Genomic DNA, 24,783 nt, shown 5'->3' on the forward strand with positions numbered 1-24,783 from the left:
ACCTTTGCATTAGAATATTTTAAACCTGAGTTAATTCATTGCCAATTAATTTCAATTAACTAACAAGGTTGTATACATTGTATACTTGTTTCAGAACACAACTATTTGGCCATTTACTCAGTTCTGGAACAAACATTTCTGGAGCACCCTATTATGTACAAATATATTAGCTATAAGGCTTCTGCACTATAGCCTGTGTAGTTAGGTCATATGCAGTCAGCTCATTAAACAGGGCCCTCTGAGCAGGAGCCTCTTCCTCCAGGTTGGTTCTGGGTCTGCTTTTAAGGAAGTTCTGCAGCACATGGGTCCTGCTGCGTAGTGTGGCTTCAGTCCTTGAGTAGCTCCTGCTTCTGTGATATCCCTGGTTCCTGCCTCAATGCTCCTGATCATGTACCCAGGTCTTTGGACTCTGGTTTGATCTCTGCTCACATCCTGATTCTGATAAGCCCTCTGGCTCAGTGTTTGAATTCTGATTAGATTTTGGCTTGTTTCCTGACTACTCACTCCAGTAACACTCCTAACTTGGTGTTTTGAATCTTGGCTTGACCTCAACTGCTTCCTGAACCCTAGCCCTTTGTCACCCCTGGGCTTGGTGCTTGCCTTCTGGATTCTGACTTCCTGGCTTGTAACTCAGATCTGCCCTCTGTTGTTCCAAACTGTGGCTTACCTCTGCAACCCCTTGTCCAGCCTTGGTGCTAACCACTAGGCATGATGGCCCTGTGAACTGTGACATCAGCTGACACCAGTTAATATGTCAATTCAGGCTTTAAAAGACTCCAGTTCCGTGACTTGTCTTAAAACTGTAAAATAGACAACTCTCTGTATTACGCCTATAGCCTTGAACCCAAGGCCTTGGATTAAGCAACACAATAGCTTACCCCAACCTGGCACTCTTGCTGTAGCTGCCTGGAGATGGATGGAGCATGTTTAAGGCTTCCATCAATAGCTGAGGCTCCGCTGCCCCCCTCCCTATTGGACCTAGCTGGCTGGATGGCAACACTTGACCCGCCATTTTCTCTATTAAAGACCAGGTTGGGAAAGAGGAAGCACTCCTGGTGCCTATACATGTGCTCCAATGTGGTCTGATTAGACTGCATCAGAAGAGACTTGATTAATGCTCCAGTGTGCTGCAGTGCCATGTATTCAGCATCCCCTGTTTCAAAATGGTGGCAGGGGTGCTTTAACTAAAGCTTGTCAAACCCTAGCATTTAGCTAGTCAAAGTAAAGCTCATTAATTAAAGTGCCCCCGACACCATTTTGGAACTCAGGACACTGAATATAGGAGGCACTATGGTGTTTTAATTATAGGAGCCACTAAGAGCCACTCTAAAACAGTCCCCCTCCCCCCCCTTAAGCACGTAGAAAACAAGTTTTTTGACCCAGCTTGTCTCCGCATCCTTTGATTTGCAATGCTGCATGCTTGCCTGACACTGGCTGTGATATTACAGCCTTGTAAGCCCGAGTCCTGACTGCCTCCCAGGTCTTGCTGCCCATTGTCCTAGCACTGCCACTGTGCAGACTTTTAATAGATACTGCGGAGGTTTAGCTGAACTTTCCTGGTGAGTACTAAAAACAGCTTTTAAAACCTAAGTAAGCTTAGTGCAAGGACAACAACTGTTCAGCAGGGTATTGAGGTTCTTCTAGCAGGCTTAATTTATAGAACCTTAGAGTATAATTATTGCCAGCTGTTTCAAGTATACCTTTTGCTGGTAAAACAAGGTGTTTGCATATTACTTTGGCTTAGGATTCAAAATAGCGACCTATATGCCTTGACTCCGTTTTCACCCCACATATAATATTGGCTGAACCCTATCGATCAAAGTCAAAAGTCAATCCAAACCTAAAAGCTCAGCAGTGTTAAAGCATGCCACTTTCTGTAGTCAACAGCATGCAAGGGCGTAATGTGGCTGCCATCACATCAAGCCACTTGTGGTGCCTGAAGCCTAAGTTTCTGTTGCTGAGTCAACTGCTGGCGTCTTTTTGCACAAGTGCAGAGAGAACATGACATAAATGCACAGCTCCAGCCATAGTGAAACACCTTAAGCACTCTGCCCCTTCACTCAAATCCTATCAAAAGTCACTCTTCATAACTGTTAAAACATCTTTTCTTCATTTCTCTTGTTAGGAACAGAGGTGGAAAGGGAATTCAGCATCACAGCTAATTCTGAGGCATCATAAATGTCATTAATTAACAAACCTAATTTTTCTCCAGCTCTTCTTTCCCTACTGGGCTATTTTAAATATAAAATTTTATGTTCTAGATTCTAATTTCACTACAGCTGGTGTAAATCAGAAGTCATTTCCACTGAAGTCAGCATTTCTGCCTATGTGCAGTGAATATGAGAAAAAACTCAAATCTTGTGCAGCACTTCCAATGGGATGACAGAGGTATATTTCAACTTTCTTTCTCTTCTGTGCTAAATTTAAAATTGTCACGACAACATTTCTAAGGTAAACTAGAAAAGAAATCAAGAAGAGATTTGGACATGAGATGTTCCTTGTGGTCTGACAGAGAGAGCTGAATCAGATCAAGTCATTGTCTTGGGGCCTTGTTACATGTTAATTGGAGGCAGCTTCTGGAGCTCTTAGCCCCTGGATTGTCCATACATTAACACCAGAAACTAGTTTTAAGCATTCCTTATGCAGCTTAAAGTTATACCACCCTAGGGCAGGTTTATCCCAGCTTGTGTACCATTAATATGTGGCCACTCCCCACAGACAAGCTGACCAAATTACAGTCATTGAGCACCCCAAGGTGCAGTGTCACCACCGCCATCCTCCTGTCCTGTGTGGACAAACTTTCCACCCCCTGAACTCTACTGGCCAGGAGGTGATTCTGGCACCAAGCCAATTCCCTCTCCTGCCCTAGGGGGTGTGACCTTCCCTCCCCCAGGTGCTGCGACCCTGTGCAAACAGCCTGCAGAGCACATGCCAGCTAGTCAGGTTGTAAGGCATAGACAGGTGCAAGAGTGGGGCTCGGGATGAATGCAGTGGACCAACTCAGGTCCCTGGGGCTTTCTTCCTGAGGCAGGGCCAGTAGCTTCCCCAAAAGTGCTTTCTCTAACTGTTCCCAGCTATCCCAGGAAGCATCACCAGCACCCCCCACATCCCAATCCCAACTCCCAGTTTATTAAAACATAAGACCTTCTTTAATTTACTTCCTCTTTACTTCTTTTTAAACTATTTTTTACTTCTTTTTATTTTATCCTTCTGTGACTGACTTCCTTCATTTCACTGCTCTTCTCCACCCCTATTTCATTTCCATCTCCCATTTCATTACCCACCTCCATCCAATTAACTCTACACCTGCCAGCTTCATGTTCCCAACCCCCTCCCCACCAACCCATCTCTTACACAGCTCCACCTAGGGCAGGGATAGAAATGTCCCTGGTTTACCAGCCCTGCTGTGGCAACTCATGGCTATAGCTCCAAGTCAGGCTCCTGCTTGCCAGTCCCTAAGAACAAGTCACAGCGATGCAGGTGGGGGACAGTGAGAGAAGGTTTTTAGCCTTAAACTGTGTCTGCTCCAAACTCAAGCTAGCAGTCACTCCAACCAACATTTGAGCAGCTCAAAGTGCAATGTGCAACATGGTCCTTCTTTATAATTAAATTAGTTCTGTTATTCAGTTATTTTCTCAGTGTGTGTTTTAACTATATAGGACCTATTCTACAGATTAGACTAGAATAGGACTGGAATTCCCCAGAACAGGACCTAGGTCCCAGAAAAATCATGGAGCAGGTCCTCAAGGAATCCATTTCTAAGCACTTGGAGAAGAAGAAAGTGATTGGGAACAGTCAGCATGGATTCACCAAGGGCAAGTCAGGCCTCACCAACCTGATTGCCTTCTATGATGAGATGACAGGCTATATCAAGAGCCTTGCTAAAGTCAAGGTATATCATGTCCACTGCATTCTCCATGTCCACAGTCTACAGTCCATTCATCCAATTTCCTTAGCTTGATTGCAAAAATGCTATGGGAAAGTGGATAGAAAGATGGCTAGATTGCTGGGCTCTATGGGTAGTGATCAATGGCTTGAGGTCTAGCTGGCAGCCAGTATCAAGTGGGGTGTTCCATTGGTTGGGTCTGGGACCAGTTTTATTCAATATCCTCATTAATGATCAAGCAGATGGGATGGAGTGCACCCTCTGCAAGTTCATGGATGACACCAAGCTGTGGGGAGTAGTGGATATGCTGGAGGGTAGGGCTAGATTCAGGGTGACCTAGACAAATTGGAGGATTAGGCCAAAAGAAACCTCCTGAGGTTCAACACGCACAAGCACAAAGTCCTGCACTTAGGATGGAAGAATCCTATGTACCGCTACAGTCTTAGTACTAACTGGCTGGGCAGCAGCTCTGCAGAAAAGGACCCGGGAGTTACAGAGGACAATAAGCTGCATGTGAGTTAACAGTGTGCCCTTGTTGCCAAGAAGGCTAACAGCATACTGGGCTGCATTAGTAGGAGTATTCCCAGTAGGTGAAGGGAAGTAATTAATCCCCTCTAGTCAGTACTGGTGAGGCCACATCTGGAGTGCTGTGTTCAGTTTTGGGCCCCCCACTATAGAAAGGATGTGGGCAAATTGGAGAGAGTCCAGTGGAGGGCAATGAGAATGGTTCAGGGGCTGGGGCACAAAACTTATGAGAAGAGGCTGAGGGAACTGAGTTTATTTAGTTTTCAGAAGAGAAGACTGAGGGGGGATTTGATAGTAGCCTTTGAACTGCCTGAAGGGAGGTTCCAGAGAGGATGAAGCTGAGTATTGTCAGATGACAAAACAAGGCACAATGGAATCATGCTGCAGCAAGGGAAGTTTAGGTTGATTATTAGGAAAAGCTCTCTCACTAGGACCCAGAGCGGTGGTGGAATCTCTACCCTTGGAAGATTTTAAGGCCCAGTTCAACAAAGCCCAGACAGGAATGATTTAGCTAGGGTTGATCCTGCTTTGAGCAGGGGGTTGGACTAGATGACTTCCTGAGATCCTTTCCAACCCTAATTTTCTATGATCCTATAATTCTTACTTATTTAATTAGCTAGGAGGTGTTAAGTTATTAATATATATATGTCCTCTGCAGGCATGAAAATTCCCCAGTAGTTTTTACATGGCTACAGTGCTATATCAGCAGCATAGCAATCTCCAATGTGTCACTAATTCATAATTTCTGCTGATGAATGCCATCCCTTAACTGCCAGGCCCTTAACTGGCAGTTGTCATTTCCATGTGCACTAAACAGTGAATGGGACCTGAAGGAGACTGGCATACTTCATGTACAAGGTTCACTACAGAAATGAAACCAAGGCACAAATTCTGGATTCAAACTACATCCAATCTGGGATTCAGTCTGGGCATGTTTGCAAGATGTCAGAAGCAATGTGACAGTGTGTCCCCTGCACAATGTTGCTAAGAGCAAATAAAACCTCTGTCTGGGCTGCAAGGGCAGTCTGTATAAGTCAGTTCAGGATGGAAGATCTTGGAGTTGCATGCACAATACTCTACTCCTCTCAAGGAGAATGTTGCACGTTGGGATCGCAGGGGCAACTGTCATGCTCCCTGGTGGCTCCACAACTGTGGTCTGCTCTGCCCCTAGGGTGCCCTCCCTTCTGTCTCGCTTGCCATGCCTTAATGTAATAAGATTAAAATGAGGTTGCCCACCGGCTTTCATGTGGGCCCCATCTAGCTGAACCCACACTAGGGTTCCCTGGAACCTTATTGATCTCTACTACACTGTTCCCAGGCTGCTCACTGGGCACCTGAAGCCTTAGGGGCTAACTGCATGGCTCTATTCATCCCCTGTACCAAGCCCCAAGACATGCGGGTGCTACTGTGATGTTGTTCATCTGTGGGGCTTCAGCCTCCTCAGCTGCTGTCTCTTTCCTCTTAGCTAGGCCTTCTAGCCCAGGCCCACTGTGTCGGACCTGGCTTTGAGGCATTAGGTCTGGTCTAGCACTCTTGGGTACCAAGCCCCTGGCCCCTGACCCTTGTCTGGATATTCTCCTCTTGGGCACTGGGCCCCTGGCCCCTGTCTGGCTCTGTGCCTTCACACTGCCCACTTCAACCTTCACTTGGGCCTTGAGCCTGCCCCTGGCAGGGCTGAAGGAAATTGTGTGTCCCACAGGCATCTGTATAGTTCCACCCCTTACAGTCCCAACCCAAACCACCACTGTAGCTTCAACACAAACACTAAGCCCTTGGACTATAACAAAAACATAAAGGAGAAGCAGCCCTCTTTCCCTTTAAGAGGGAAAACCTTCCCTCACCCCTTGTGCCAGGTACATCTCCTAGGCCTGGGCACCTTGTGAGCTCCCCAAGCCTCCCTGTTCCCATAAGCAACATAGCAGTCAGTCTGTCATCCCCAGGTAGCTCTCCTGGACAGGAGCTCTTACCCCTGTGACTTGCAGGGCGAGACTACTTGCCAGCCCAGACCCTGGGCTTATGCCTCCCAGGGCATATATGCCTCCCAGGGCCCTACCCGCTTCTGACCAGCAGACTACCCTGGGCTATCTGCAGGTGCCTACTTAATTGCCTCACTGCCATAGCAACCTGTACCTGCTGTGCTCTGCCTGGCCTGCAGTGCCCCCTCCCTGGACTGTTTCTTTCTTGAAGGAACTGAGATCCCCAGGCCCTTTGTTACAAAGACCTTATGTTTGTTCCCTCTTTTCAAAATGCAAGTTACCCAGTGCAAGTTTGGGCTGGCTCTTCAGATTGGTGCATTGGTTGGTCTCATGAGAGAGACTGGGACATGGAAAGCAGCTTTGAGAGTTAGTCAGGGATCCTAAACTGCCCCCTCCATACTTGGCTCTTTGATGTCTGGAGCTTGTACATTGCTAGTGCATTGCAGCCCAAGAACCTTATCCATGAAATATTTACACCTTGTAGTAGTGTTACTTGGGTGTGGCTGGGGTGGGGGGGCGAGAACAGAGCAGCAGCCTGGGTGCCAGGTCTGGGGGTTATATGCACAAAAAATAGCTGCGGGTTGCGACCGGGCAGTGCTTCTGCTGCCCAAACATGCAGAACTGCCCTGTTACGCCTCTGCTTACATGAAACGTACACCAAAACAGTCCACTGACTTGATGAGAAACTGGCCTTTATTTTTACACCTTCAGGAATATTTCCAGCCTAATCACTGGATAAGAAACAAACCCATAAAAAATTTGAAATAAAAAGAACTGCCCCTTGAATATATTCCTATATAGGGAGATGTGTGTATGGGGGGAGAAGAATGGAGGAGTGGATGGCTATGTAATATGCTTACACATATTACACATTGCATGGACATTGACAAATTCTGGGGTAATAAAAACATTATATTTACTATCAAAGTAGAACTATATCAAACCAGTGTACTGGCAGTATTACCGTGTGATGGGAACTAACTTCATTAAATGAAACAGTTATCAGAAGGCTGAAGGCAGTGGAGACAGCAATTCTTTCAAAAATTGCAGATGTACAGTGGGAGGACTTTAAGACAAATGAAGACATTGGACTAATAATAGGGCATGGAGTCAGGATATGGTCTTGGCTATACTTGAAATGCCTTCAGTGGTGGGGTGCAGCCAAAGGCAGACAGGCCCCAGATATCCAAAGAAAATCAAAAACACAACCAACTTCAGTTTGAACATGAGGCTGACCCCAACTAGACACCCAGATACTATACACAGGGACACAATGAAGCTGGTCTTAATGGAGAAACAACCCCTGGACAGGAATGAATAGCAATGCATTGTGACTTCTGTTTCTGCACAGATGCCTTGGGGATAAAAAGAGCATAATATATCTGCACAGTATTGAGGAGGCAATTGTTTCAATGTCTAGTCCCTGTGGCTGCAAAAGCACATTTGACAACATGACTCAAGTGCACCCTACAGGCCAAAAAGACAGTGCATTTTATTACCCCTTGGGTTTATATATCATGGTTCTAAAAGATCTTATGTGAGTTGAAAATAGTAAACAGGGAATCAAGAAGCAGAGATGAGGGCACTGGAAGTGATGCTATAACTTATTTTTAGACTTTGGTGGCTAGTTTTCTTTCAAAAGGGTAGTGGGTTAGGGCTGAACATTTTGCATTCTTGTCTAGCAAATTAGGATCCCCAGGAGCCCATCATCTATGTAACACAAATGGAATCCACGTGGTTTATTCATTCGTACAGAGCTACATCATTCTAGTCCTGGGGGTATGGTTTCCTTAGAATACATTATAACTTTTCAAGGAACAGGGCAAACACTCTGTGCTTGCTGTTATCACTGTTTCACCTACATTTTCTGAGCCAGGTCCTCATGACAGCAGGCTCATTAAGATGAGCAGTTCCTGAAAGGTTCAAACTGTGTTTAGGGATGTCTTTTTCCATTGAAACTACAGTGTAACAGAAAATTGGGTTTGTGCTGTAGTAAAACTTTCGGAAGTGTCTGCTTTCCTTAGGAGGTTTATTTTCCACTTAAATGCCCAGAAGCTGAAAATCAAAATATTTTGTCCAAACACCCACAATATTGCAATCTGGACATGCTGACAACATGTATGTCATAGAGATTACAGTTCAAATGTCTTAGGTCTCTACTTTCTGCTAAGTACTCTAGCTGACCTTTATGGTGGACCAAGGCCAGGGACCCAGGGATGCACTACCTTTCCTTCCCAAGAGGAAAAGCCAGGGTGGGTCATGGAAACCTGACCCATAGAAAAGAATAGCAACATGAAGCATGGAAATGGCATCTTTAAATCAAAATATTTCTTCTTTCATCCAAAATGGTTCTCTATAAATTACTCTGATGTATCCATTTTTCCCCCACAGGAGACAAAAGAAAATGACCAGTTTTAGGAGTATGTAATAGCTTGTGTCCCTTACCCTGCAGCCAGGTCCTTGCCTCATTAGTGTGTTCCCATAACCCCTCAAGTCTCCATTAACTGAATCTGATTGTAGGACCATGGTCCTTGATTGCGAGTCTGGTTCATTTCCCTTTCATGGGTGCATACAACTTATGGTGTGGAGATACTTTATATCAAGTTAAAAGGAGTGGGGATTTGTTGCACATCAGTGGATTGGTGCTAAGTGTTTCACATGGATTGATGGTAAGTGTTTCAGGCGGATTGGTGGTGTTTCATCTGAATCCGACTCAAATAGGGCCCATTTTGCACAGCCCTATAGTAGGCATCTATGCAGCAGGACAAAGGCTTTGGAATAGCTGTGCACTGGAGGAAGAGTATGGAGCAGCAGCCCTGATAACTGGGCCCCCAAGCCTTACTGTTCTCAGTCAGTAGTATGAATGTGCAGAATTGGACACTTCCTTTTAACTCAGCCCTTAGTCATGCAAAACCCCCATTGCTTTTGATGGCTTTGATGATACTTTTGGCCGAATAAGACCAGAAAAATATAGGGTGAGGATTTAAGAATGTGGCCCTTAGTGAGGAGTTTAATGCAGCATAGGTGAACAAGAATCCCCGCAGTTGTGAAAGCTGAAATAACTTCACAGAATCTTGAATGGCATTTTATGGGTCATCATCTATCTAAATCATGGGTGAGCAATGAACAGGGCTGAGGATGGGTGATTTAATAACAAACAAACAGATAAAGTACTCTGTTCTTATGGAGCATGGATATTATTTCATTTTCTATTTACTGTCAGGACCTCTGTGATAAATAGCCCCTCATAACTTGGAAGCTCTTGCACTGAAGTTATAAAACTTAATTGCATCCCCCCCCGTGTTTTATTAGGGCAGAAATGAATTTTGATGAATCCTCCAACTTTCATAATTTGCTATAATCTTATTGTTTTGCTCTTTGTCTTGGTAGCTTTGACATTCACTCAGGTCAATAATTCTGTCAGGCAGGAGTGACTGTACTCAAAGAGGGGGATTTAAAGGATGGAAAGCTGCATCTCATCTCCGGGAGGCACTGACAAAATCTTGGGATTAGTACTGGCTCAATGAGTTTGGATGAAGTCGGCATCCTCCCACAATGGAACCCTTGCCTGCTATGAGCCTAATGGAGACTTAGAAGGTGCATGGTTCTTGCATTAGCTCAACGCACAGAAGTGACTTGCAGCACACAAGAACCATTCCTGTAGAGTACGGAGATGGTGGATGTGTCAGGAACACATGAGAGTTCCCCACATAATGAGTTTCATGCAGGTAACTCGAGCAATAAAGAACCAGGGGGGAAGAAAAATAAACAGATGGAACAGAACAAATGGTGTGTACACTTCTACAGAGATTTATCTTTAACTTTCATGATCTCTTGATGGAACTGGAAGTCTTGCTGAAAATAGACCCATGGATTTCTCAGCCTATCCTGTGTTTCCAATGCTCCTAAATAAAGGAAAGGTAGTTAAATACATCCAGAGACATGATTTGAAATAATATGTCCCTCCATGGACTTTGCTATCGATCGCAACGAAATGGCTGTCAGCTACCCCTTTGGAGAGAAGCCTCAAGCTGCATTGATCTGTTTTGCAATTAATGTTCAAGGTACTTCACTGTGTATAAATGGAGTCCAGACAAGTGTACTCCTGTGCTTTACCTGTTAAAGCTATATGCACATATTAAGAGTTTGATTTCAAGCTGTAGTCAATACAGGGGTGTAAATTATTCTGGCTTTCCAACTTCACTCTGGCTTCGCCCAGTGCCACAGCTCTATGCTTGTAGTATGGGCATAATCCTTCCTTACTGCATGGAGGTGAGGTGAAGACAAATTCAAGGCAGGTGGCGGGTAGATGCTATGGTGAACAAGCTTTGTAAGCAGATGTCAATTGTTTACACCATCGTATTTTTTTCATTAAAAAATGATTTTTCAACCAAAAATGAATATTTTTAACTTGGTTAAGAGTTTCCATTTTTAGAAGACCGACGATACTGATTTAAAAAATGGTGGTTTTCAATTTTTTTATTTGTTTTTGAAGAAAAAAAATTTTTCACCAAACATTGCTTCTGATTTCCAAATACCAGTATATTTTTTCAGTTTTACTTTTGTTGACAAAAAAATTCCAAAAACAATATATATTACGTAACATTCACTTAAAAATGAAATGCATTAATCAACCAGCTCAGTTCCGAAGTATCCAAACAGACAGTTTGCAGAGAGAGACTTATGTAGTAGAGACTGCTGATCTTGATGCATATGATAGATTTCATAGCTTTTTTCTGAGGAAATTCTCTGTAAATGTGCAGGAAGTGACCCAGGCTGTGTTTGGATGCTCCTCAGTCAACGGAATGGGTAAAAAAATGGTCAGCTATGAATAATACATGAATAAAATATGGGGGTGGGAGGGATACAAAATATTCTTTAAAAAAACTCAGTTCACAAAGTTGATTTTTATGACTTTTTTCAGTTTGTAAAAATAATACAAGTTTTTCTATCCAACAGCAAAACAACACTAGAGCATTCATGAAGGGATTTTACTCCATGATAATATCAGCATGGGCTGTGGGGGCTTTTGTCTTCCTCTATAGAAAGGAGCATGGCCCTCTTCCTTGGATATCTTAAGTGTATTTTAACAACCCTTGCAGCAGTGGGACATAAACAATGCCCTCTTCCTTAACATTCATTGTTAATGATTTGGATGTGGGGGTGAAGAGCTCCTTGGCCAAGTTCGCGGAAGACACCAAGTTATGGGGGAGTGTGGTCAGGTTTGAAGGTAGGCTACAGTTACAGGCGGACCTAGACAGGCTAGCAAGTTGGGGAGATCGGAACCTGATAAAGTTCAACACCGAAAAATGTAAAGTGCTCCACCTCGGGACGAGCAAGCCCCAACACACCTACAGGCTTGGTGGCATCAAACTGACTAGCACCACGAATGAAAGGGACCTGGGGGTAATAATAGGCCACAGTATGAATATGAGCCAGCAGAGCAGTGCTGTCGCCAATAGGGCAAATAATACTCTGGCATGCATCAATCGATGCATCTCCAGCAAAGCCAAGGAGGTGATTCTGCCACTCTGCTCAGCACTAGTGAGACCACAGCTGGAGGACTGCATCCAGTTCTGGGCACCGCACTTTAACAAGGACACGGACAAACTTGAGAGAGTCCAAAGAAGAGCCACCCATATGATCAGTCTTACACTGCAGGCCATAAGAGGAAAGGCTGAGGGATCTGGGACTCTTCATCTTAAAAAAAGAGAAGGCTGAGAGAGGACCTGGTAGCAGCTTACTGCTACATCAAGGGAGTTCATCAAGGGCTCAGTGAACAACTATTCACCAGGGCACCCAAGGGGAAAACCAGGAGTAATAGCCATAAACTCCTGGAAGACTGATTCAGGCTCAACATTAAGAAAAACTTCTTCACAGTCAGGGTGACCAGACTGTGGAATAAGCTCTGTCCAGGGGTGGTGCAATCACCTACCCTGAAAATCTTCAAGAGGAGACTAGACAGTCACCTTGCTGGGGCACCTGACCCCCAGCTGTCTTTCCTGCTTGGTGCACGGGACTGGACCCAATGATCTTCTGAGGTCCCTTCCGACATTACAATCTATGACTCTATGAATATGAATCATCCTGCTGTACCTGTGTCAGGTTAGGGTCTTCTTTGGTGTGTTGGGACAATTGAGTCTTGAAGTTGCCACCATGCTTGACAATGAACCATCAGCAATTCTGCACCAACTATACAACAGGTGTGAATACCAAGACTACCCTATAAACCAACACAACAATCTTGATAACAGGGGTACAATTTAGAACAGCCCTCAGTAGAGGCAGAGCATGCCAGCTCCCAACAGCCTCTATCTATCTGGGAAGAACACACTCCCTTCCATCTTTGAGTTGAGGAGTAAATCTGCCCCTGATCAAAGTTAGCTTGAACTCAGTTTCCCCTCCATTCTATTTCATCAGGGTTTTTTTCCCTTTAGTGGGTTTTTTTAATTTTTTTTTCCTTCACGCACTAAATGTTTAATGACTGCTTTAAGCATTCAGGCACCATGAAGTTTCAAAAGTTCTTGCATTCATTGCATTTAAAACCCAAATCAAACAAAAAAAAATGACTGCCTGAAGGCAAATCTATTTTACTCTGTCATAAATGGCCAGCGTGACATGCAAAACAAAAGGACTAGATGAGGAGTGCAGTCAGGGAAGAAAAAAGCAGCAGGAAGATTTTATCTGTGGAGCTCAGAAATGAAACAGTTTAATTTTATCCCGATTAAGCAAAAAAGCAATATGCATTCATGTTTGGTCTCCCTGCCCTTTAGTTTATTGTCTTTTTCTAAAATGTTTCTGTTGCTTAGCTAATAGCTCTTGGAATCTATGGCCAATTTCTGCCTTGGCAGTGGGGTTTCCAAAACTATGACCTAAAGTGAGTAAAATTATGAATACTTCACCCCCTGAATATATCAGAATATGTTTAGTTGATGTTTACATTCAGCCAATAGATATGAAAATAGATGCATAAGGAAATATTAGGAGTCTGGTGAACAAACAAGACACAGCTAGAACTCAAGCTCTGTGGAAACGTCTTCATTTCTGTTGTGCTTAGAAGATGGTCCTCTTTAAAAAGGTCTTCGATTGTATAACATGATAAGCTGGGGGCAGCTCATATCAGAGCTGGTAGTGCTAAACTAGGGGTGTGCAAAACGGGCTGTATTTGGTTTGGATTCAGCCCAAATTGAGGACAGTGATTGGATTATTTGATTCAGATCACTGTCCCTGATTCGATTCGGCCAGATCTGAGTCTAAAGATTTGATGCTGATTCAGAGAATCAGTGATTCGGCCATAGACAGTTTTAAATGTTTTTTCTACGTACCTTGAGGTAGCGGGCACGGCTCATGAATACTGTGATGGTGGGGCAGATGGAGCGTCCTGCAGGAGAAGGGGGGAGGGGGCCGTGTGTTTGTATTTCCAGTCCACTTATGGGTCTGCTGTTGAGCACACTGGGGGAGCTCCCTGTGCCCCCCCAGCTTAATGAATGGCCACAAGGGAACCCCGGATGCCCCCCCAGACCCAGGAGGCACCAGTTGCCAAGCTGGGATGTGGGGGCATCCCCCACACACTCCCCAGCAGACCCAGAAGTGCTTCTGGTCCACTTTGGGTTTGCTGCCGAGTGCGCTGGGGAGCGCCCCCGTGCTCCTGTGGGACACTCCATCTGCCCCAGCATCACAGCATTCACGAGCCGCTTGGTAACTTGAGGTACACAGAAAAAACATTTAAAGCTGTGTCTATGTCTGAATCATCAAACCTTTTCAAATCTCTCTGAATCAATCCAGAGGGTTCTGATCCGATTAGGAGAGATTAAAGGATCTCTTGGTTCAATTCAGATTCGGAGATTCAATCACCAAACTGAGCCAAATTTCCGCTGAATTGAATCAGTGACCAAAGCTTCACACAGCCCTATACTAAACTTCTTATAAGTGGCAAGAAGGTAAGTCCTAGACAGGGAAAGAGGCTTTTCCCCGCTGTACAAGGTATGGTACCCAAAAATTGGAGCAACCTTTATTGTCTCTGTTGTCCTACATAATGAGAGGAAAGGGCTCATTTCCATTTCTTGCTGGCCCTTATTCTCTTTGCCAGTTCCACTCTCAAGACAACTCCTCCCCAACCCTAACATCCTCTGTTGCAATGAGCCTTTAACTACAAGTGCAAATGGTTATAGTGGTGGCTCTGAAGCATGACTTTGACTCTCACATGTCTTGTCTCCTGGTAGCAATCACTTCCCAAAATCAACCTTCTTTTTAAGGATTCCTTTATGAACCCAAACAGCTTTGTTCCTAGCTGCCTATCCACTCGTTGCCTTTGATATCAGCTCTAGTTGGCTTTGTCAGATACATGAATTGATTTCCAAACAAGCTACTGCCATGGCTGGAGTAAATATTCTACATCACTCCCCCACTAACAAATGAAGTCTTTCCCCAAGGCTGAAATCTGTGGTTGAGGTACTCTTGCCTGATGCTGACTCCCTCATTTGATGAATGCCCCTTTTGCTTCTGCTTCCCTTGTAGCAATTTCTTTTGTGTTTCTCTGCAATGAACAGTGTTGGGATCCATTTATATCCTAATAGCCGTGCTCGGCTTTGGATACAAGTATGGGGGGGGAGGAATCCTCTTTCATTTTTTGACACTCGGCTGCTGTGAGAGAGGAAACAAGTTAATAGTAAGTCCTCAAGCTGCTTGGAATTGCTAATGGTTAATGACTTCTCACCATTCTTACTGATGGCTGTACATTACTACAGAGAACAGGTCAACAGAGCCCTGGGCATGGCAGAATAGGGAGTTGTGCGCTGCTGTAAAGTCTTCCCTAACTAATTTTTCACTATGCTGTATCTTTATGTACTTCCTACATAAAATATAAAAACAAATGCATCATTATCAACAGAGTTCCATTGGATGCAAACCAACAGGTAATTTTTACAGGTTCTGCCTCCACTCAGTGCAAGTCCACTTATTTCAGCAATCTTGGGAATCCTAGCATGGTGGGTCAAAAAGGTCTTTTGTTATCAGAACAGTTAGACCCTCAGTCATACATCCTTATTCCTGAACCACAAGAACTGAGCTTATCAGCAAGTCGCACATGCAACCATGATGCAAAATTACCAAGCTTTGTAATGGCTAACGCTAAGCTGAAGTTTTTTAATCTGTTGTCAGGCAGAAAAGATGAAATAGAATATCACCTTGTATGGTCATGAGTGAAGTGGAAGTGGAAGTGCGTAAAGGTAGAGTATAAGCCACTAGACAGGAAAATTACCATGAAGCATGCTTATGTATTAGTTTAATTAAGTAAAGCTATTAAAAGGCAAGGATGTAAAGAGGATATGACTTCAAGACTGTTGATCACACAGCATGTCACTTCAACACTCTTAGGAGCGGGCATCCACTTAAGACAACAAATTCATTGCACGTTAATGCAGTGTGTTATCCCTTAATACAATACACTGTGTAGCATGTCTTTCCTTGTATGTCTCAACCTTGACCACACCTTAAATGCAGCTGTTGGGGTAGCTGTAAGTAATCCAGTAGCTGCCATACTTTGTTAAACACTGGATAGTGAAGCTAGTAGGCACAAAACCCTGTGAAATTTGGTGACTAGGCAAGCTGTCCCTAATAGATTTCTAGATGAAGTGCCATCTTGGTAGCTCCAGTATTGGCCTCATTTTCTCCTTCAAAAGCCAGCCTTAGCAACCATAAAAGAGCAGGACTGCTTGTTTTCGGCCCATTTCATAGTGCTATGTACAGTCTGTAATTTTTAATCTCTTTCTTCTCCATCTTAGGAGTTGGCTTTTTTGCATCCTCTTGTCCATGCTTGATTAATGCTGCTCGGTGTCTTTCCTCTAACTGTACATTTGGGAAGCTATTTATAGCAAACCACATGCATACAGGAAATAATATAAAGTACACCTCTCTGTTATTAATAACTGGGGTATATTAAGTATCCAGGAAGCACTCACAAAACTAAACATTAGGCCTGGTGTCCTGGCTAATTTTCTGCCTATGATGTGGATTTCTTTGATCTGTTGTTTATATTAGATTTTCATTATCTTTTTCCCTTGTAAAAATGTATTTAAGTTAGGAATACAAAAGACTAACAAACACAGCACTACCAAACAGAGTAACTAATACAGGGGAAAAAAATGACTATGTGTCTAAGCAACAGTGATATTTGCTTGAGGTTCTTGTGGGGTAAGCACTGCTTAGTTTAATCAGATTGAAATGACTAATAAATTGTTGTTCCTAATGAAAATCTGTTCAGCAAATTTTACTGAATATCCATCTGGGATCTGATGAGAGATGTGGGATTTGAAGGTTTTTAAAAGTTTAGTAGAAACTTCCAGGAAAGAAAAGGAAAATGCAAGCAACACCGCTAAGTAACACCAGGGGTGATATTGTGACTGCAATAATGGGATTCTACTCTGAACGGGCTGGTAACGTTTCATCTTGTGTTACAGATTTGCCTGGGAACCTCTTTAAGAGGCATAGCCCCTTTCATAAGGGCAAACCAGCAGCTGCCTCTACTGAAAAGGGGCCTTGGGTTATAGCATCCCTGTTCACATGCATGGTCCTACCAGCAATTCCAAATGAGCTCAGATCCTGATGGGGTCTCTACCTGTCAGGGAAAGGAACCCAGCGAATCTTTTCAAACAAACCACCATGTGTTAGTCAACTGGGGTGCTGAATGCACTGCATTGATAGGAAGCCCACATTCAAATTGGTCCTCTAGGTCATTTGTACACACCACAAAATTGGCCTTTAAAGCAGCTTAATTCCCTTTTGCACCGCTTTAATGGTGCAGCAGTTTGCATGTGTCGGTGGCAAAATGTGCACTAAATGACTTTGGGATGCGGCAAAATAAAACATCTCCAAGGTGGCTTAGTTTTCTGTGGAGGGAAGCACTGGGCCCCATGCCTTTCAAGGGCTGTGCAGGCAGGCTCCACTTAAAGGGGGGGGAGGGGGGAAGAGCAGGAAGCCTGATCTCTCTCTCTTTTTTTTCTTCCTCCCTGGAGCATGCCTGCCTGCCTGAGCAGTGTGGGGGGCCAGTGCTTTCCTCCACAGCTACAGTGCCCTCTGGGGCCACTCAGGCTGGCTGCTTGTGGGCAGGTGGTGCCAAGGGGATGTCGCTGCTGCCACGGAAGGAAGCACCCTCCCCCCAGCCCAGGGACTGCTTGGCCCACTGGCAGCTCACCCTCCCCTCCCCACTGCTAGAGAGGCACATAAGGGTCAGGCCCAACCCTTGTGTATATGCCACAGGGGTTTACTTTGCCCTAAACTGAAGCAGTGTTTTTAAAGACCCACCACTTCAATTTAGGGAGAATTAAACCGAACCCCCCGTGGTGTGTACAAGTGCTCCTAGGCACCATATCAGTCTCAGGTGGAGTTAAGGGCCTGGTGTTCTGTTCCTGCTACCAGGGTTATTTCTGTTTTCCAGAAACAGACCCAAGGAGAGTGGTAAGTTACAGGGGCAGACTCCCACTTCCTTGCTATCTTTCCAGTCCTTAGATTTTGTAGTTTGGCCTACTGGCTTAGCTCTAGCAGGTATTTTTATTTAGCTAGTTCTCCAGCTTGGTTGTTTGGGTGCCCTATTGGGAAACAGGTGGTGTGGGTGCAATAACCCAAGCCTCCTCCTGTCTTAGGGTTCTTCCAGGCCTATCAGCTCAGAGTTGTTAAATGTTAACAGTCAGTCAGTCATTAAGGTGTCCACTGTCTTCACTGAGGCACTTCTTAGGGTGAAGAGCTCCAATTCACTTCTTGATGGGAAGGTCCTGTACTGTTTAGCTACATCTCATTCACCTCAACCCATAACAGAAGGAAGGAACTCGACTTCCTCAGTTCTTGTGTGCTTAGAGCCCCAGGACTTGGACTGTGCCTGATCCTTGCCCTGGAGTTGCAAGAACAGATGGAAGGGTGGGTTGGAAAACACCTCACAGGCTTTCCTCCCTTGGGACACAAGGTACAAGACAGCTAAGGGCCACTTGCACCCAGCTGTGCACCAGTAGCATTCAAGTAGCAGTAGCAGGCTTGTGGCTTATTTTTCTTTATGTCGCACCCCCCCACACACACACACACACAAATATCAGTTACCTTGATACAGCTGTAACCTTAAGCACAACGATGCTTTTGCCAGTCATGCTTATTTAGAGAGAGTGATGTTATCCCAGAGTCTTCTGCACAACGAGGATTTCATTAAGGAGAGGGAAAAAACAATCTTATTAAAGCAAATAACTCTGTCCCATAAGACTGCTTTCTCAGGAGTAAAAACACTCTGCTGCAAACTCCCACTCCTCTCCTACTAATGCTGCAGAAACTTTGTGGCACTCCTTCCAAGATACAGTCTTATCTTTCATCAGTTATTCATCTGCTGCTTTTTAATCAAATGTCTTGCTTTCTGAGGTGTCCTTTGCTTGTTCTACTCAAGAGAAGTGCGGTGTTTATTGCTCTGAACCCGATTGCAATCAACAACATTGCCTACCATTGTCTTCAAAGCACATGGGTCAGGCCCTGTTTAAAAAAAAGAGAGAGAAAAGAGAGATCTTAAAATATAAATTGTGTTTTCATTCATTTTCTTTGGCTTTTGAATCTTTGGGTAATATTTCCCACTTTTTTCCTCTGAAAGCATGATGGCAAGATGTTTATGTTTTTTATGTTTCTGTACATATAAGCCAAGATCCTCACCAAGTTTCAGGACTCCAGGGATAAGTACAGACAGTCAAAAAGCCTGAGGTGGGATTGATTCAATCTACATAGCTTTCTCTAAGATGCACAGATTGCATCGTTACTGAACAGCATATATGTTCAATCATGGGTTGGCCAAGATAGACAGATGCCTGCACTGGCCAAGGGGGGATGCTCTCACATGTCTTCCAGCCCTGCAGCCCTACCCCCTCTCCAGCCCCATATCTGTCAGTCCAGACAGGGGGAAGATGGGGGAGGAAAATGGACTGCTGCTTTGGACCCCACGTGGGATCTGCCCCCTCCCTGACAGCCGTGGCAAGGCAGGTGTGGGAGGACTGTCTCCCCACCGTTGCCCCCCAGCCAATGCCTGCACAAGACCCTGAGGTGGAGGATTTCCCTTCCCGCCCAGCACAGCTCTGCCAGGCTGAAAATGCCCCCAACCCCTACCCGCTCACCAGCCCCTCTCTGTCAGCTGCAGGGGGTGGGTGTATGTGGAGTGGACCCCCACCCCTGCCAGGGTCTGCACGGGGGAGCCTCTGAGGCTGACAGGTATAGGGCTGGCACATTTGCAGCCTGGTAGAGCCACACTGCAGGGTGGGGGGAAGCCCCTGCCTAGGGGGCTTTCCTCTTTACCTGCTATGCAGATCCCAGCTGGGAGTCCAGGGCTGGAGTTGGGGTTGATTCCTCCCCCCCACACCCACCTCCCATGGCTGAGAGGTAGAGGGGGGGGCAAGGGGGTAGGGCTAAGGTGGCACAGCTACACTGCTCCCACTGCCCTGCTTTGCACACCCTGGCTAGGGGAAACCAGGGCTGGGTTAGGGGTCCATTCCCCACCTTGCCCACCACCACCAGCAGGGTTGGGGAGGCTCCCTTAGCTCTGTGATAGCTGAGGGCAGTGTTGCCCAGCTAGACTGAAGCAGCTAAGCTAGGGCAGAAGCTAACCTACCTGACCTGCAAGGGCAGAGGTTAGCAGGGGGACTGCAATACATCCTAGGATGGAGGGGGACTGAGACTTAACTTGTGTTGGGAGGGGATCAGAAGTACAGTAGACTGGTTTAACCTAAACCAGTTAACTATGATGCTACAGCCACCAAGGTTTATATTAAATGAGTTTCAGCCATTTAAAATCAGTCTATGAACACTGAACTTCTGTTTTGTTAAAGGTTTAAACCAGTTTCCAACCATTTATACTGGCCAGTTTGCATGTAATGTCTGTTCTGTAACCCAGAAATTAGTAATTGTTCTTTAGTCAGAATCTTTCTTTGCTCATTTAAGCTGGATACCATATTGATCAGCATTACTAGTCTGACCAAATATTTCTAGATGGCTTCTTGAATATAGTTTGCCTTCTGGGTGTAAAAGTTACTGAGTCTTGGCCCTTTTAAGGCCACCCACTCTAGAGAGGGTAGTCCTTGCAACTGAGAAGCAGACATGATAGCAAGGCAGTAAAATAGATTTAAAGAGGTTGCAATCCTAAGTGTGAGAGACCAGGGTCTGGCAGAGAGGTGGCGATGGATTTTGCAGTGGGGGCTCCATCTCAGATGACTGCTTCAGTGCCTCTTAGGGGCCCATCCTCCTACTCCAGCCCCCTCCATCAGGCCTCTCTCACTCTCTTGCTTGCCACATCTAGATGTCAAAAGTTAGTAAGTTTGGGAGGTTGCCTTCAGATAAGCCCAAACTGGGCTTTTTGAGTATGTATACATGTGCTCCAGGAGTTGGGAGAGGGCAGAGCAGCACTTTAATTAGAGCATCTTAGCTTTTTCAGCACAGCTTATTCTCTCTGCCCCTTTGCAAGGCTTAAAATCCAGAGGTCTCCAGGCACACTACTGTGTTTGCTTTTTCCCTATAACCATAGGGAATAACACAAGTCCCAAACAGTAACAGCAATGATAACACATAACTTATCTCCCCATGTTTACTATACCTACAGTGCTCCTTCTTTTGTTAAAAAAAAAAAAAAAATTCAAGCTTTGTAGGGTTTGAGGATCAGATTTATATGGGTTTTTCTCCTTCCCCTTCCAGTCACCTGACTTGGCTTGCAGCTTATAAAGACCAGGTGCTGCAGCCCCTTGTTCTATTGCTTGCACTATGCAGACTGGGTTCTGTAGTTTACTGCAGGTAGCACTGATCTTTGCAGCTGGTTTCTTTGCAAGACCTACTTACTGCAAGTAACAGGGGTCTTTGTTGCACCATGGATAGATTATGAAAGAGGATATTTGAGGAGTCTTGGATATAGACTGGAGAAGATCAGCACAATAGAGTGTTATGAGTTTGTTTGACAATCTTAAGGAAAGAGTGCTAAGGAATATCCTGGGATGAGTGTAGGAGTGTGAGCTGGAAGCCTAGTGTCTGAGCTTGCTCAAACCTAGGGGCTCAGATGAAGGCATTCAGAAAAGGTAGGAGGTAATCTTTCCTGAATCAGGAAGAAAGACTAGGATTGACTACTGGTGAGAAAAGGTCTAAGTAACCTCAGGGGTGGTAAGATCTGTTGGTGTCAGTTCTGTACCCAAATGGGAGGAAGTTATAGCTCTAGAGCACGGGTGTGCAAAATGCAGCCCATGGGCTGGATGTGGCCTGCCAGGCCATTCTAGGCGGCCCACAGGTCCCCTAAAACATTTAGAAAACTAATATTTATCTGTCCCTGGCTGCCTGTCATGCGGCCCTCGAAGGGTTGCCAAAACTCAGTAAGTGGCCCTCTGCCTGAAATAATTGCCCGTCCCTGCTCTAGAGAGAGGTATGCGTTCTGATTCCCTCCTCCTAGCAAAAAAGGGCTCCTAGACACAGCACCAAATTAATCCCCTCACCCAATCAGCCAGAAGAAAATGATAGCAAAGCTACAAGACCTGGAGTTGTTAAAGTTACACAACCCCTGCCTACTGTTAACACTTTTTGTGAATCTTTCCAGTATTCACTATCTTGGTCAAAAGGAAAATTGCAGAGTTCTGCACCTGAGAGAATAATGCCATGCACAAATTCAAAGTGGGGAACAACTGGCTAAGCTGCAGTACTGCAAAGAAGGACCTGAGCGCTATAGCAGGCCATAAGCTGCATCTGAGCTAACAGGGAGCTGTTGTTGTATAAATAGAAAAGCCAAGAGCATGCTGAGTTATATTAACAGGAGTGTCTCTTGAAAATCAAAGGAAGTGAATATGCTGCTGCATTCAGCACTGGTGAGGCCTCACCTGAAGTACTGTGCCCGGTTCTGGGCATGACACTCCAAGGCATATGTGGAGAGATGGGAAAGAGTCCAGCAAAGCGCAACACAAATGATTAGAGGCCTGGGATACTTGCCTTATGAGGAAAGACTGAAAACTTGAGTTATTTAGTGTGGAGAAAAGACTGAGGCAGGATTTGATAAGTCTTAAAAAACCTGAAGGGGATTATGAAGAGGATGGAGATTAGCTTTTTTTTTTTTTTTTTTCTGTGGCTGCAGGGACAAAATGGGGAGCAGTGGCCTTAAACTGTAGCAGAGGAAATTTAGGTTGGAGATTAGGAAGAATTTTCTGACTTTGAAAGTTGAAAGATGCTCTACAACTTCTCTAGGTTACCTAGAGAAATGTTGGACTCTCAATCCCTGGAAAAATTTGAGAGCAAACACACAGATGGATACTTGGTTGGGATGGTTTAGTCAGGGATGATCCTGGCTTGACCAGGGTGCTTGACTAGCTGACCTCCTGAGATCTCTTGTGGCTGCACTTTCCTATAATCTGCATTACGCTTTGTGGCAATGTGTCCCAAAGACTAACTTTATCCTGAGTGTCGTATGAAGCGTTTACTTTTATTAGTTCTAACCTTCCTTGCTTTCAACTTGATTGATTTCCCCCTTGTTTTTGTGCTTTTACCAGCTGGTGGCGGGTAAACAGGGCATCTTATGAATCTTCCACAAAATGACGGCTCTTCTGGCTCGAACGCTGTCCTCCTGCCTGCTTTCTTTTCTCTTATCGCAGTTCTTCTGTCACCAAGGGAATATTGACTTTATTACAGTCTCCCTGGCACTGCACCTTGATTATTGACTCATCTACTTGATGACTCTTATTTCTTTTTTTCTTCCTTCCTCTCGGAACCAACGCAGGCAACATTTTCAAGCTCTCTCACTGAAGGCTTACCTCTGTGCTACTAGACAGTTAAATTAAGAAGCACTTTACATTCAGCTGTGTGGGAGTAAGTGTAAATCTGATTGGAGACTTTTCTCTTGTTTCACAGTTTTGCCTTTTGAGTGAGATGCTTGTTGATTGTAGGACCAGTGAGAGCTTGAGCTGACTTCTCTTGTCATGAGGAACGGAAAGCTACCGGTAGAAAAGGTTGAAGTGGCAGAGTTTCAATAGCAATTAGCATGTGAGTGGTGAGAAGGAAAGGGATGCTTTACACAAAGAGCAGCCAGAGTTGGTCAGGACCAAGGAAACTTCTAGGTGATATTTAGAAAGAAAGAAAAAGTCACCATGAGACAGAGAGGAAAAAAAAGTATGAACATACCTAGTGTGCACCTTTTCATCTGAACATAAAACAGCATCACCAGTGCAACAGAAAAGCAGATTCCCCTTTAGTAAAGGTTCAGTAGACAAAAACAAGCCATGAGAGATGCACAGTATGTTCAGAGAAGAAAAAATAATCTTTTACTTACACTTCTAAATCACCTATAAAGTCCTTGCTACATCACAGCCCCTTAGTCCTATAAAGCAAGGGATCAACATGGGAACTGCATTATGTGTGTTTGCAGCTTTGAATTTATTCTTGCTCTGGAAGTGTGGCCCACTGATTAAGGCAGCAGCGTGAAGATAAAGAAATCCATGTTCTAGTTCGTCTCTTCTGTTTGCAAAAGGGCAGTTCAATAGTTATCCAAAGTGATACTTTCTATTAAATTCCTTGCAACACTGTCTACTTTCCTGCTATGTTCTGTGTCTCCTTCTATAGAGTTGAGAGGCACAATAAACCAGTGTTTTAAGTAGCAAGTAGCTCCTAACTTCTGAAAATTTTAATAAGCACCCCAACACTCAATTTTCCAGGGGATTTTGTATTTACAGACTAATGTGTACTATATATTGGAAGAAGGGCTGTGTATATAAGGCCATGATATGACAGATGTCTGATCTGGTATGGGTAGGGTTGCCACCTTTTACACCAGGGGAGCACAACTCAAATATGTACCTGGGCTTGAGGTGATGTTGCCTAAAGCTAGGAGGGCTGAATTATTCACCAAATTATTACTGGGGAATTTAAAGTGCCACGCAATGTGCGCTGTGTGGCAGAAGGCCACCTCTGTTTCTCCCCAAAAACTCTACTCTGTGACAATTTGGTTAAGATGGGCCCAGCAGACGGTATACACCTTACCCTATCTTTTAGGTAAAGTGAGCTGGATACATTGCTGAGGGAGGGGGGGAAACCTGCTTCCTCTGCCTATGTGACTGGCATCACATACTTGGGTGAGGGGCTTGCTCCCTGGGAAGCTAGGAACTGCCAGTCTGCCCAGCAACTAGTGATGCATTTCAAATTGGTTGGCCCACAGCCAACAGGTGCTGGTCTCCACTGGACCAGGTAAATGAGGTCACAAGGGCTATATAAGTCTAGGACTGCCCAAGAGGAGGGGGTAGCAGCCATGAGGGAGACTCAGAGACAGAGAAGAGCTGGACCATCTGAAACTTGCTCTCTCTCGAAACTCATGATCAAGGAACTGCCTGCCTCCAGAGGGAATCTCCACCTGCCTCTGGATGATACTTGTGA

General features: G+C 44.8%; 1 long non-coding RNA gene across 1 annotated transcript in view; it reads right to left on the reverse strand.

Annotated features, from left to right (window-relative positions):
* LOC109318349 overlaps positions 1-24,095 on the reverse strand; it is a 25,934-nt gene extending 1,839 nt beyond the window's left edge. Inside the window, exons 1-3 of the long non-coding RNA XR_002103231.1 lie at positions 23,997-24,095; positions 8,238-8,245; positions 2,929-2,935 (exon numbers count right to left, since the gene is read on the reverse strand). This is a non-coding gene — a long non-coding RNA (uncharacterized LOC109318349). The remainder of the gene's footprint in view (positions 1-2,928; positions 2,936-8,237; positions 8,246-23,996) is intronic.
* Between the last annotated feature and the right edge of the window lie 688 nt (positions 24,096-24,783).

The sequence above is a fragment of the Crocodylus porosus genome, unplaced genomic scaffold (assembly GCF_001723895.1).
Source record: "Crocodylus porosus isolate Cpor-Errol unplaced genomic scaffold, CroPor_comp1, whole genome shotgun sequence".
NCBI lineage: Eukaryota > Metazoa > Chordata > Crocodylia > Crocodylidae > Crocodylus > Crocodylus porosus.